Source organism: Danio aesculapii, chromosome 7, assembly GCF_903798145.1.
Source record: "Danio aesculapii chromosome 7, fDanAes4.1, whole genome shotgun sequence".
NCBI lineage: Eukaryota > Metazoa > Chordata > Actinopteri > Cypriniformes > Danionidae > Danio > Danio aesculapii.
Genome location: NC_079441.1, coordinates 51,731,582 through 51,744,056, shown reverse-complemented (window position 1 = coordinate 51,744,056; position 12,475 = coordinate 51,731,582). Strand labels below are relative to the sequence as shown.

Here is a 12,475-nt window from a genome sequence, read left to right as displayed (position 1 = left end):
CAAATTAAAAGACAATTAGGGTTCATTCATAATTTATTTATAGAATACTACGACACTGATTTATGTAATTCATTACAAAAACAGAATCATCATAATTACACTGGCAATCCTGTAAGCTTAAATATATATATATATATATATATATATATATATATATATATATATATATATATATATATATATATATATATATATATATATATATATATATATATATTTATATATTTATATATTGCATAAATTATACATTAAATTATATTAATATAATGTAAATATTATTTATATATTTAACTTTATTTATGTGATGGCAAAGTTAAACTTTTAGCAACCATTTCTCCAGTCTTTGCTGTCACATGATCTTTCAGAATATTCTGATTTTGGTGATAAATGTTAAAATGATTCTGCTGCTTAATAATTTTGTGAAAACAGTGAAATATTTTTTTCCAAGAGTCTCTATAAAATGTTAAACAAAACAGCATTTATTGGAACCTTGTGTAAATAAAAAACATCTTTACTGTCACTTTTCAAACCGTTTAATAACTATTTTAAAACTATTAATTTGTTTCTGTAAAAAATACTGATCCCAGACTATTTCTATAGTATATGTAAAAATTATGAATATGTAAAGAATGGCATTTCATACATAAGTTCAGTAACAACACCAGGAGGTGAGAAGGTAAAAAGTTCCAAACAAAAGACGCTACGTTCGTGAAAGCGTCTTGAAATGTGCTGAACTCATTCCACTCACTCAAACACATGTTGTTGGAGGTTTCAGGAAGAATTCTTGGCAGGGCTGGAATTGAAGCGCTGATCCAGTTTCCGCGTCTTATGACACGCCGCGCGCATGGTTCAATCCATCCGGATCGTTCTCCTGGATTTCCTGGCGCTTCCTCCTCCTGCCCTTTAGTTACATTGTATCTCCCTTACAGAAAGGAGCGAGGGATCTAGGACTCAACTCAAGGGGAAAAATGAATGAATATACTTGAAAATGGACGTGCCAGGATGTTGGATTTATCGTCTTGGAGTTAAGGAAAGACGCATTTGATGAAAGCTTTGAGATTTAGATCCTGCGATGCCAGTTTCAAGGCAGTGTTTCCATTTCTGAACGGGATCTTTAGGAGTGTGATGGCTGCTGGCCTTCCCTTTCTCTAGTTGCTTGGATGTGTTGGAAAGTGCTCCGCTTTGGAATCATTTCTGGAATTCCGTAGGCAAATCCAGAGGCCTTTCCACCTTCCTCTATGGAATGTACATAAGTATTCGCTGGATAGGGGTTCGCGTGCGGGGTAAGTGGCGCTTGGATTAATGCATTTTCTTTTGTGTGTGTGTGTGTATGTGTGCGTGTGTGTGAATGTATGTATGTGTATGGTGTGTGTGTGGGTAGGGGGTGGTGTTTTATTGGTGCAGATGGAGATTGGAGGTGCTTTAGCCCGTTAGCTTAGCTCGGTTGTCATGGCTCACACATGCTTTGACCATCTTAGCGAGTCATTTCCTTAAGAGCAGCACGGACCAATGCGTTTGAACCGCGCGTTAGGTGCGGCGAATCGAACAACGAGTGCCCGTTTAATCGATTACACCAGGAGCATTCATATATTTCTTACAGGGTGTGAGAATTAACAAGCACGTCGACTTTTAAAACGGCACTGGCTTGTTTATGCCAGAGTTGCAGTTTTCTGTGGAAGAGCTCGAGTATGTTATGAATGTCAAAGGATGTGTGAGTATCAGCAGATTCAGAGTGAATCACTGCTTTCAAGCACAGAACTCACTCCAGGACTCCATAACAGTCACTCGTCTTCAGAGCAGCACCACATATTAACAAAAGATACCATGGTATTACAATGAATATTTGGACACGCTGGTTATGTTTTTGGGACATGAATCATGATAATATCATGTTTTGAACAAGTACTTAGATATACCATTGCACAATCCCAAAGTAGGATGCGAAGTTATTACCTTTAATACCATATTTTGAATATACATTTTGACTTATTGGTTCAAAAATAATTGAATGATTCGATAAGGTTTACCACTGTCTGTTGTATAGAGACCCAATGTATTGGGCCAATGTATATAAGCTATGTAGCTAATCTACACTATCTTTTACTTGTTCTCCTGAAAATGCTTTTATATATATATATATATATATATATATATATATATATATATATATATATATATATATATATATATATATATTGTCTCAGCATCGATATCGCACGGTGATCATTCGCAATAGTCTTATCACATGTTGAGTTTGTTATAATTTATTATTTGTATGTTTTTTTTTATGCCTGTGATTGCATAATAATTTTAAAAGCATTCAGGTATAAGAAATTGTACCATTTGTGACCCTTATTATCATTCATTTAATTTAATTAGTTTATTTTTATCAAACGAAATTGTGTCGGGGGACCCCAAAAATTTATAGATTGTTTATTAGATTTTATGGAGATGCAAATAGTAAAAATTAATTCATCAATCTTTGACTAAGCACATGCATGAAAATACTCACAACACATGCCCATAGAGAAACGCACTGCAAATCGCACAGACAGCAACAAAAATGTGTTGGGGGACCCCAAAAATTGTATAGATTATAAAATTATAAAATTAATTATAAATTCTTTCCAAATAGAGATATTAAGTCATCTGGTGAAATTGCATTTATACACTAACTTTAAAATCTTAAGGTAAAATGGACATTATTTGTTGTTGCAGGCAAATTTATTTTTACCACAGATTTACTTCAAATTTCTGAATACATTTTTCCCCTAACGTTGACATAAAATGTTGATGTTTTGTACCATTATTTTATCATAGTTATCATTTTATCATATTAACACCATTGTATTCTTGGCCATGATATTGACTATTCAGTCGTTCAGTACCTTCAAATTGCTTTTTTGCTGAGAGTTATTGTGCACTATTCTGTTTTTGTGTGATTGAATGGAAATTAATGTAAATTTGGCTAATTGTATTTTTTTAAGACTCACTGACATTTAGCCCTCAAATGAATACCACAATTAGAAAGCAGAAAAAAAAAAAATCTTAGAAAGTTAAAATCCAAAACCCAGACTTTTGTGATATTTGAAAGAAGTGAAATGCAAAATCTCCATATAATACAACTTTTAGAGCAGCACCATACACTATAACTAAAGGTACTAAGGTAATACCATGTATTAGCGGATATGCTACAGTGATTACATTATGGTTTTTGTATGCAAGTTACAATAATATCATGTTTTGAGCAAGTACTTTGCTATTCCTTCAAAGTATTTTCTAGTATAATGTAAATGCAGTAATATAATCAAACGACCATGGAATTGACATTTTATGCATTGTTTCCCAGTGTTTCAGGAAAACGATTCTGCTTGGTTCATCACTGTTGATTTGCCTTGTGATTATTAGCTTTGTAGCCAACCAACACTGCTTTACCTTCAGCAAAAACAGTAGCATTTAGTAGTATCACGTTTACATAGGGCTGGGCTGATAAACGATATTATATCAAATCGCAATATAATTTATGTCAATAACAATGATGAGCTCTGGACGTTTTTACTCTATATCTATCTAAGAGCCAATCACACAGCAGAAATGTGCAACAATGGGAATCTAAATGTGTGTTGACATTGCCCTACTTTAAGGACAGTCTGGGAGGGGCTTTTTAAACCTCCATTTCCCACAAATGTCTATTATTTCCAATTTCTTTAATGATACCTCTTGACTGGCCTGTCGTCCCCTGAAATGTGTGATGTTTGTGTATGGTTGAGGAGTTCAATTTTGCAAATAAAGGCTCTTCAACATATTAGTGATGTATCGAATTTTCGACTAACGAAAATGTATTGGCCAAAAATATGTTATGCCAGTTAATGGACCCTCTAAATTTTGTGGCTTCAGTCATTGTTGGAGTACTTTATTAAATCTGGAACCATTAACAACTTATATCAAAATATATATCGTTATCGTTCAATATGGAAAATAAATATTGTTATTGCATTTTTGCCATATCGCCCAGCCCTACCTTTACATCACTACAGGTTTAATACACTTATTTTCCTAAATATAAATCATTATCCTGGCTCTCTGTGTTAATAAAATTAGGTTTATTTCTATAAACATTGTATTATCATGTAGAGGTATGATATGCTTTTAAGTACATTGGTCATGTAAGTATATTTGTATGTTAATATGATCTATGGTTATTCAGACCGATAGTACTTCTAAAGCTGAAGACGCCTATTGTGTCTGAATGGAAATGGAGTGCATTTGGCTTGTTTAAAACACCAATGTCATGGTGTGAACAAGTACTTTAGTGTTGTAAGTATGTTGTAGTACAACATAAGGTTACAATGGAAATGTTATCATATATCAAAGAACTTTTGAGTAGAGGCCAAATGTGTTACCAATCTTCACCTGCTTGTATCCATCTTTATGATTCCATTGGTATTTTGTATCAAAACCCAACTTTATGATCATTTAAGCCTACATCGAATACAATTTGTTGTTACAGGCTAAGTTTAATTTTCACCACAGATCTAATACACTTAAATCTTTATTCTGGATTGTTGATGTATGGTTTTTAGGATTTTTGTACCATTGTACATATTAAAACAATGGCATTCTTTTACACATCTTGGCACTGTAAATAAATTGGTATGCCAATGATCCATGGCGATTCAGTCCCATAGTACAACCAAAGTACTTCATAGTTGAGGGAACCTATTGTCCACTAATTCAGTGTGCGTGAAAGGAAATTAAATATATTTGTAGCATTTCTAAGGAATCTGGATATAACCTCAAATGAAGACTAACACTTGGAAAGCAAAACAAAATGCACACTATATTTTTATAGTAACCATCTATTAGAAGAAAACCTAAACGTTGTAATCTAAGAAAGAAGAGTGATGTAATTAAATAGACAGTCAATGTTAGACTGATCAAACAGACACCCACCCTAAATATGTTGAACATCATTTAATGAGCACTTTAGCTGTGCACCTGGGGCTGTTAGACTTCAGAGTTTGATTTGTTTGGCTTGTTTATGAACACTGTTATCTAATCTTTGATGGCCATTTGCGAGGCATACTAGAGACCACCTGAGAGGGGTAGTCTAGGGCACGGTGAGTGCGATTTACCTCATGGTAGTTTGATTTTCCTCACAGAGTTCACTCATTCACATTTTCTGATACTTATAACTGACATTAGGGCTGCACAATATATTGTTTTAGCATCGATATTGCAATGTAAGTGTGCAATATTCACATCGCAGAATTAGCAATTTTGAGTTGTGATTATAATTAAGCAGGAATTTAACCTGGGCACAAGAAATTATAACAATTGTTGCTTGAAGGAAGATTAATTGTATTTTTTTATCGCAATGAAGACTGTACAGTGTTATTTTACATTTGATTACATAGTTTGATTGCTTTACATTATTTAAAAATTTACTTCAGTACTGTAAGAATATCCAGAAAACTGTAAAGCACTGTCTGTTTCAGTTGTATATTTGTTCTATTGTATTTATTTATGCTGTTAATTTCTTTAGTATACTTTTATAACAAACGCTCTCTATGTGCTCCCTGCAAAATTGTCACAATATAAAATTGTCAATTCCTTCCTAATAATAATAGTTAGGGGTGTGATGAGATCTCATGTCACGAATTTTCTCATCAAGGTGAAAAGTTGTCTCATGTGTTGTGATGTTAGTAGGATATAGTGTAAGGATGAAATTAGAGCTGGGCGATATGGGCAAAAAAAGGAATGATTATAAATGATATGTATCCGGTATTTTCCCATAAATGGTTACTTGAGAATTAAAGGCTTTATTAAAACTTTATTAAACAATTTTTGAGCAAAATATAATTCAAACACAGGGGTTTCCCTCCCTATTTACAAATAAACAGCTGAACAAAATAAAAACTGCTGCACAAAATCTTTAATAAATAAAATACAGTACAGGGTTTTTCTCCCGCTTAAAACTATAAGTTGCACAACATTTCAATTTATAAAAAAAAATCTTTGATAAATAAATACAGTACAGGGTTTTTTCCTGCTTAACACTATACACAGCTCTACTGTGCTGTTGTGCAAATAATAAAGTAAACAGAACCATAGAAAACATAGCGACATTGTCAGAGCAAGAAAGGAACACACTTAAATAGAAATACAACAAAAACTATTGTAGGATAGAAAAGAACCACTCTGAATGTAAATATGAAACAGTATTTTATGTCACAATTACAGTGTTGTTATAAGTAATCCTGTATACCACAGTTGTGTGATTTATAAACAACAATTAAATCAGCTGTGTGTGTTTTTTAGTTGTGCACAATTATTAAACAGTGCCCATATCGAAGATATCTAAAGAGAAGTCTTTCACTCCATGTTAAAAATACTACACTTTTTCTTTTGTTTTGACTAAACTTGTTTACTAAATATTAAATAAGGAGATGAAAACGAATAGACTATATATATATGAGAAGAAATGATTGATAAAAGGTTTCTGATAAACAGCTGTGATGGCTACAGGCACTGTGTGATGTGCGTACGCACGAGGGGGAGTCAGATTTGTCCGGGAAGTCAAATTTCGATGCAACACTTTCATTGCATGTTTCTCCATGCCGCGTCAGTGATGCGTCAATCTTGAACGATTTGTTCATTTTGAACAAATCTTTTGTATGACTCAGGGAGTGAATCATTCATTTGCGCATGCGCACATTTGTGCAAGTGGGGCTCGTGTGCTACCTTGGAGTTGTCTGTTTCACGCAGAATGCGCACGTGTGGCCTCGAACCATATTGATATAAAAAATAGAGGATAATCCCGCATCGCGTTGGGGAATCCTATCGATATATCCCCAGAACTCGATATATCGCCCAGCCCTAGATGAAATTAGTATTGAAAAATTGTACGTGGGATTATATTCTAACCCCAAATCAAGTGCTTTGCACACACCTGGCAACCCAGGCTGGCCTCAGTGTTGCCCGTGTCACTTGGTTGCTTGGGCGTGTGAAGTACCCACTTTTTTTTCACCAAATAGAAGCAAATATTTTGCAAATATTTAAAATTTTATACAAGGACTATTTTCTGTTCATATATTAGCAAAATAGTTTTCTGTTTGCATGTCATTTTCTGTTCATAATTACAGTAAAATAACACTCAAAACAATAAATAAGTTTATTAAAAAAAAAAGCACCTAAAGTGTTTTGCATTTTGTGTTGAATAAAAGACTTCTAAGAAATTTTTAAGAAATAGTCTAAAAGTCTCATCTCATTCTTGTGAACCCAAACTTGTGTCTTGTCTCGTCTTGTGGATTAAGCATCTCATCACACCCCTAGTAATATTTATTGAAATCATCTTGTGAAATTGACTTAATATCACAAAGTATATCGCAGAAAAACAATATATTGCAATGTCAGTTTTTTCCAATATCATGCTGCCCTAACTGGCATGCTGCAAGAAGAGATGATGTATATATTTCCGCTAAACATAAGAAGAACACTACTCACTTCTTATACATTTGAACTTTTACATTACATTCATAAAACATTTTCCACCTAGTGTTGGCACTTTCAAAACTAATTCAAATTTGAGATACCCAAGCAACATTTATCCAATAGTTATCCAAATGCATCTCCTCCCAGACTGTTGTTACCTTGCAACAGATGTGACTGTGATAACACAAACGTACCAGGGTTCAGAACTTAAAATTCGTAACTTTTTTGATTTAGTGACTAATTTGTATTAATTTGGATGATCTCATTTGTACTATTTGCTCATTTAGGGGTGGGGTTTGAAGCTATACCTCCTTTTAGAACTCGTATAAAGGAACTCCTAAGAATTTGTACACTGCAAAAAATAATGAATAGGATTTAGTAAATTTCTTTAGATAGTCGTTAGATAGAGACAAGATGAATTGAATATCACGTTTAACAACTACAGTGAGATGCGATCTAGTGGTACATCCTTGATAAACTGTCCGATATGCTGACTGCTCTCTGGGGTTTTGTGCTCAAAGCACCCGCTGACTGCCTGGAGCTCAGACGTGCGCATAAGCTAGAGCGCATGACAGAGAGTGTTTGTGTGTGGTCACGTGATGTGCATTTTCAGAGGTATAGTGTGGACGTGGATCGTTTTTGTTCTACAATGGCATTTTAAAATTAAGTCATATTAGTGTAAACGGCCTGTTGTGTGTGTTTTCCGTGAGCGGGTTGCGGCTGTTATGGGTGGCAGGGGGATGGATCGTGATACTGGCTCAGCATCTTGATGTCTATTGGCCATCGGCGGTAAACGATGGTATTGTCTGTCGACCCAATCCTAGCACACGTGCTGCAAATCCTCACAATGCAAATACATTTTTAAAAAATGTGCTCTATTTGCACACAATGCAAATGAATTTATAAAACGTGCTGTATTTTCTCACAACACAAAACTATTTACAAAAAAATGCACTGCACATTCTCACAATACTTTCAAATAGCACAGAACACAACAGAAATGTTTGAAGGGGACCCTAAAACATGACGGACCTGCCTATTTAGGTTATGGTTATTTAGGCTAATAAAATACAGAAGACACGGAAATAAGGATGTTAAAATAGGCAAGTTTTTGTTTTTCCAAAGATTACCTATAACTTCACTGGGCAATCGTCATGGCACGGCGGCATCCGTGACGTTTTAGGGTCCCCTTGAAACATTTTTGTTTGTGTTCTGTTGTTTTTGCAAGTGTAGGGTGTTTTCGTAAATTGTTTGCGCTGTGAGAGAATGCAGTGCGTTTTATTAAATTGTTTGCGTTGCGTAAAAATGCATCACTTTTTTTATGTGTATTCGCTGTAAGGATTTGCAGCACGCGTGCTGTCAAATGGATAAAGATCTTTTCTTAATTTGCTTGCATTTTTTTGTAATTGCTTGTGATTTCTTAAATTGCAGCACATTAAGCTCTCTAGGCCACCGTAATATAGGCTGAATTTAAACAAACTAATTTAGTTTAACATTTTTAACAAACTTAATTTATTCGTTTAAATTCAGCCCCTAACAATTGTTAAAAATTTTTGAAATCCAATGAATTTTCAGTGTACAAATTAGCCACATTCCAGACAATACACTAAATAGTTAAGAGCAATTCCTGCGTTGTGGTTTTGACATTTGCAGTAAAAATTCCAAACATAAATTCACATAGAATTTAACATAGAAATATAGAAAAAAAATTTCATATTTAACATAGAAAAAAAAAATTTTACTAATGCTTGGCTTCTTAGACTTTACACACCTGAAACTTGTCTATAGCACTTGTTCACTGCTGCTCTTATAGTTGTGTAAATTGTACATAGAAAGTATATGTTAACATTATATTGAAACATCAGTTTATATTTTTCAGAACAACTGACCACAGAGTTATGGGAGCAGAAAAATATCAATCTGTAAACATGTTTTGTACTTCAAATAAGGAAAAAAACATGCGTTATGGATGTGACAAAAACAAGTCTGCAAGTTTACAGTATACAACATACTTTGTAGAAATTCTGTCAATTAAACTGCACAACCCAAAAGAAACAATGCTAATCAGAAGGATAAGTGTGGGATCTCTATAGAACCAACATGATGGATTTAATTTTATTTTGCATTTTTGCATTTATGAGGAAAAGGTGTTATGGATGTGAAATTGCCACTTCTGTGACTTTGGTAAATTAAATATAATAGTTTGAAAACTCTGACATAGATTTTTGAGAATTTCTAAAGTACTGTAAATACAAGCATACACAAAAAACATAGACATTTTTCCGTATTTTGGTGAAAACGTTTTTTTTTTTTTTCATGGCAAGGTTGACATTTGCATGGAATTGTTCTTAATTTTCTTGTCAGATCGGGCTGTGTAAAAAAAAATACAGACAAATTCTACTTTCAGTAACAATAACTTTTATCTTTAATAAAGTTGTAGAGAACTCGTGTGAAGATGAGCTGGCAGCCAGCCGGAGGGCGACTCTATTACCTGTGTCTCATACAGATTCTTTTCTTTCGTTTAGCTCTGTAGTAGGGTTGAGTTTTGTCTGCAGGCCAGAGCTAGATACTTTCCATACTTTACACTCCAAAACACTTTTGATCAGCTTTGGTCTGGATTGTGTTTTAAGGCCATATAATATGGTGCTTGTATCACAAACAAGCTTTGATATTGAAAGATCTTGTGTTAGGATAGTCCTAAGAAATCAATAGGTCTGAGCCGATGGGAGCGTAGAGCTGGAAGAGAGATGTATTGCAGTTGCTGTATAATGTTTGTGAATGCTTGGAAAGATCCATACACTCGTTATGAATTTACTGTTGTGTCACCGCTCAAGCAGTGCACATCATTCATTTCAGCATTCAATCCCTGTTACCTTTCACAAGTGGTCTGTTGTGCACTTTTGTGAGGTGTTATCTTTCTAATGCAGATTAATGTGATTCTTTATCTGCTTGTAAATTCTTGTTGTTTTTTTGGCATTGATAGGGCTGATGTTTAGCGTTTTATTTGATAATATTTTTTATTGGCAGTGTAGGATTAGCCATAGCGTATGCCAGAACTGCAGTCAGTTCCAGAGAACTATTATAAATCTGCTCAAAACAATATTCCAGCTATTAATTAGAATTTTCCAGCAGAAAATTGCTTTAAAAAATGTGTGAATTAAATCTATTATCAACACTGTATTATGTTTGTATACTGGTGCTCATTTATTGAAAATCTGGATGGTGTTTCTTTTTTTTTTTTCTTTCTTTCTTTTATTTAATTGATTGTATGAAATAAATATGTAAGAACAAAAAGTCTGACAATTACCTGTGTTTCTAACCCCATTTGAATAATATTTGAATGTATAATAATTATAATTATCAGGGGTGTCAAAATTAATTGTTTCTTAAGTGCACCGCAATGCAGACGTGGACAATTCGGTGTCGGTTCAGTCATAATCATAACCGGTTATTATGTACTGACGTCATTTGCCTCATATGCGCTCTGTCGCGAGGGAGGCGAGCGCGGGTATTTACAACACTACAGGCGCCAACTACTTCCAACTACTTACTTTCTGGAAAGTCTTTTACTGGCACTTGCAGCAGATTACTTTCTTTGCGATTGAGGGAATGAAATGAATCTCTCTCACTGTGGCCCATTTCACCTGCTGGTGTGACTTTTCCTCTCGGCTGCTGGCGTGACTTTTCCTCTTGGCTGTATGCATTCCGAAATTTCCGAATAAAAGCACAGGATCGGTCGGTAACTCTGGTGTAATTTTAACAGGAGTGGGCGGTCTCACAAGGAGCGAGCGAGCAAGCAAGCGTGCATGGTGTGTGTGTGTACGTGTTTTTGTGACATATCAGGACACAAATCTGTATAATGACATAGGTATGAAACAGGTATTACAAAAAGGAGGTGAAATATGAGGACATTGGTGACGTCCTCATTTCTCAAAAAGCTTATAAATCCCATGAGATGAGTTTAATCAGAGAGTAAAGCTGCACACAGTCTCCTGTGATGGTTGGGTTTAGGGGTAGGGTGGGGTGAGGGCAATACGATATACGGTTTGGACAGTATAAAGTGAATGGAAACCTATGTAATGTACCCACTTTTCACAAAAACAAACATGTGTGAGTGCGTGTGTGTGCGTGCCTGTGTGTGCATGCGTGTGTGCGTGTGCGTGTGTGTGTGTGTTTGTTTGTTTGGTGTTGTCTATGTTTGTTTATGTGTGTGAATGAGAGACAGTGTGGTGCTGTGTGTCCATGTGTGTTTATACAGACAGCTTGGTATAGCCATCCCCCAAAATACAACACTGTGTATGGAAAGCATCGTCAATGCACCGTGATGCACTGAAATATCGAATTGAACCGAACTGATGGCATGATAATCGTAACCGAACCGTGAGACCAGTATAGGTTCACACCTCTAGTGTACACTGTGTGACGGTGATGATTCCATTGGTAATAAATTACGTAGCTCAAAAAGTATAGTTCAAAATGCTACAAAAAATACACGGTGTACCAATTACTGCTTCTTAAAGTGCAGTGTGATCACAGACAGTTGGAACAGGTATTTTAATCCCAGTTTCTTTGCAAATGTGCACGTTTATACACGTTAATATGGAGACATTTTAATACTCGCCTGTTAATCGACAACAGTGTGTGGGGAAAACAACAGTGCTATCTCAGTGTCAGAAAATTAACTAAAAGAGACTTGTTGTGTTTATATCACTCTAATTTAAATGTGGACGCACTAAACTTACACAAATTTCTGTTCAAACGTTGGTTTTCCTTGATAGGTGCCCTTTAAAATTGTTGCATATGTGAAAATTAATTTAGGAAAAAGTGGATTAGCAGAGTTCTGTTCACTTTCCAAAAGCAATACATTGGTTTTCATGTATCTCCTGTAGACCAAAATAATCTTGTGTGTAGTAATGAAAAAGAAAAATTAGTTGAGGATCTGCTCATCACATATTTTCTAAAGACTGATTTATATTAAGAT

At 34.7% G+C, this 12,475-nt stretch overlaps 1 protein-coding gene across 2 annotated transcripts in view; it reads left to right on the top strand.

The window, feature by feature from the left end:
- The first annotated feature begins 907 nt into the window (after nt 1-907).
- znf609b (zinc finger protein 609b) overlaps nt 908-12,475 on the top strand; it is a 107,925-nt gene continuing 96,357 nt past the window's right edge. For both annotated transcript variants that reach the window (XM_056462135.1, XM_056462136.1), the window contains exon 1: nt 908-1,283. The gene's annotated coding sequence lies outside the window, so the exon portion shown is untranslated. The remainder of the gene's footprint in view (nt 1,284-12,475) is intronic.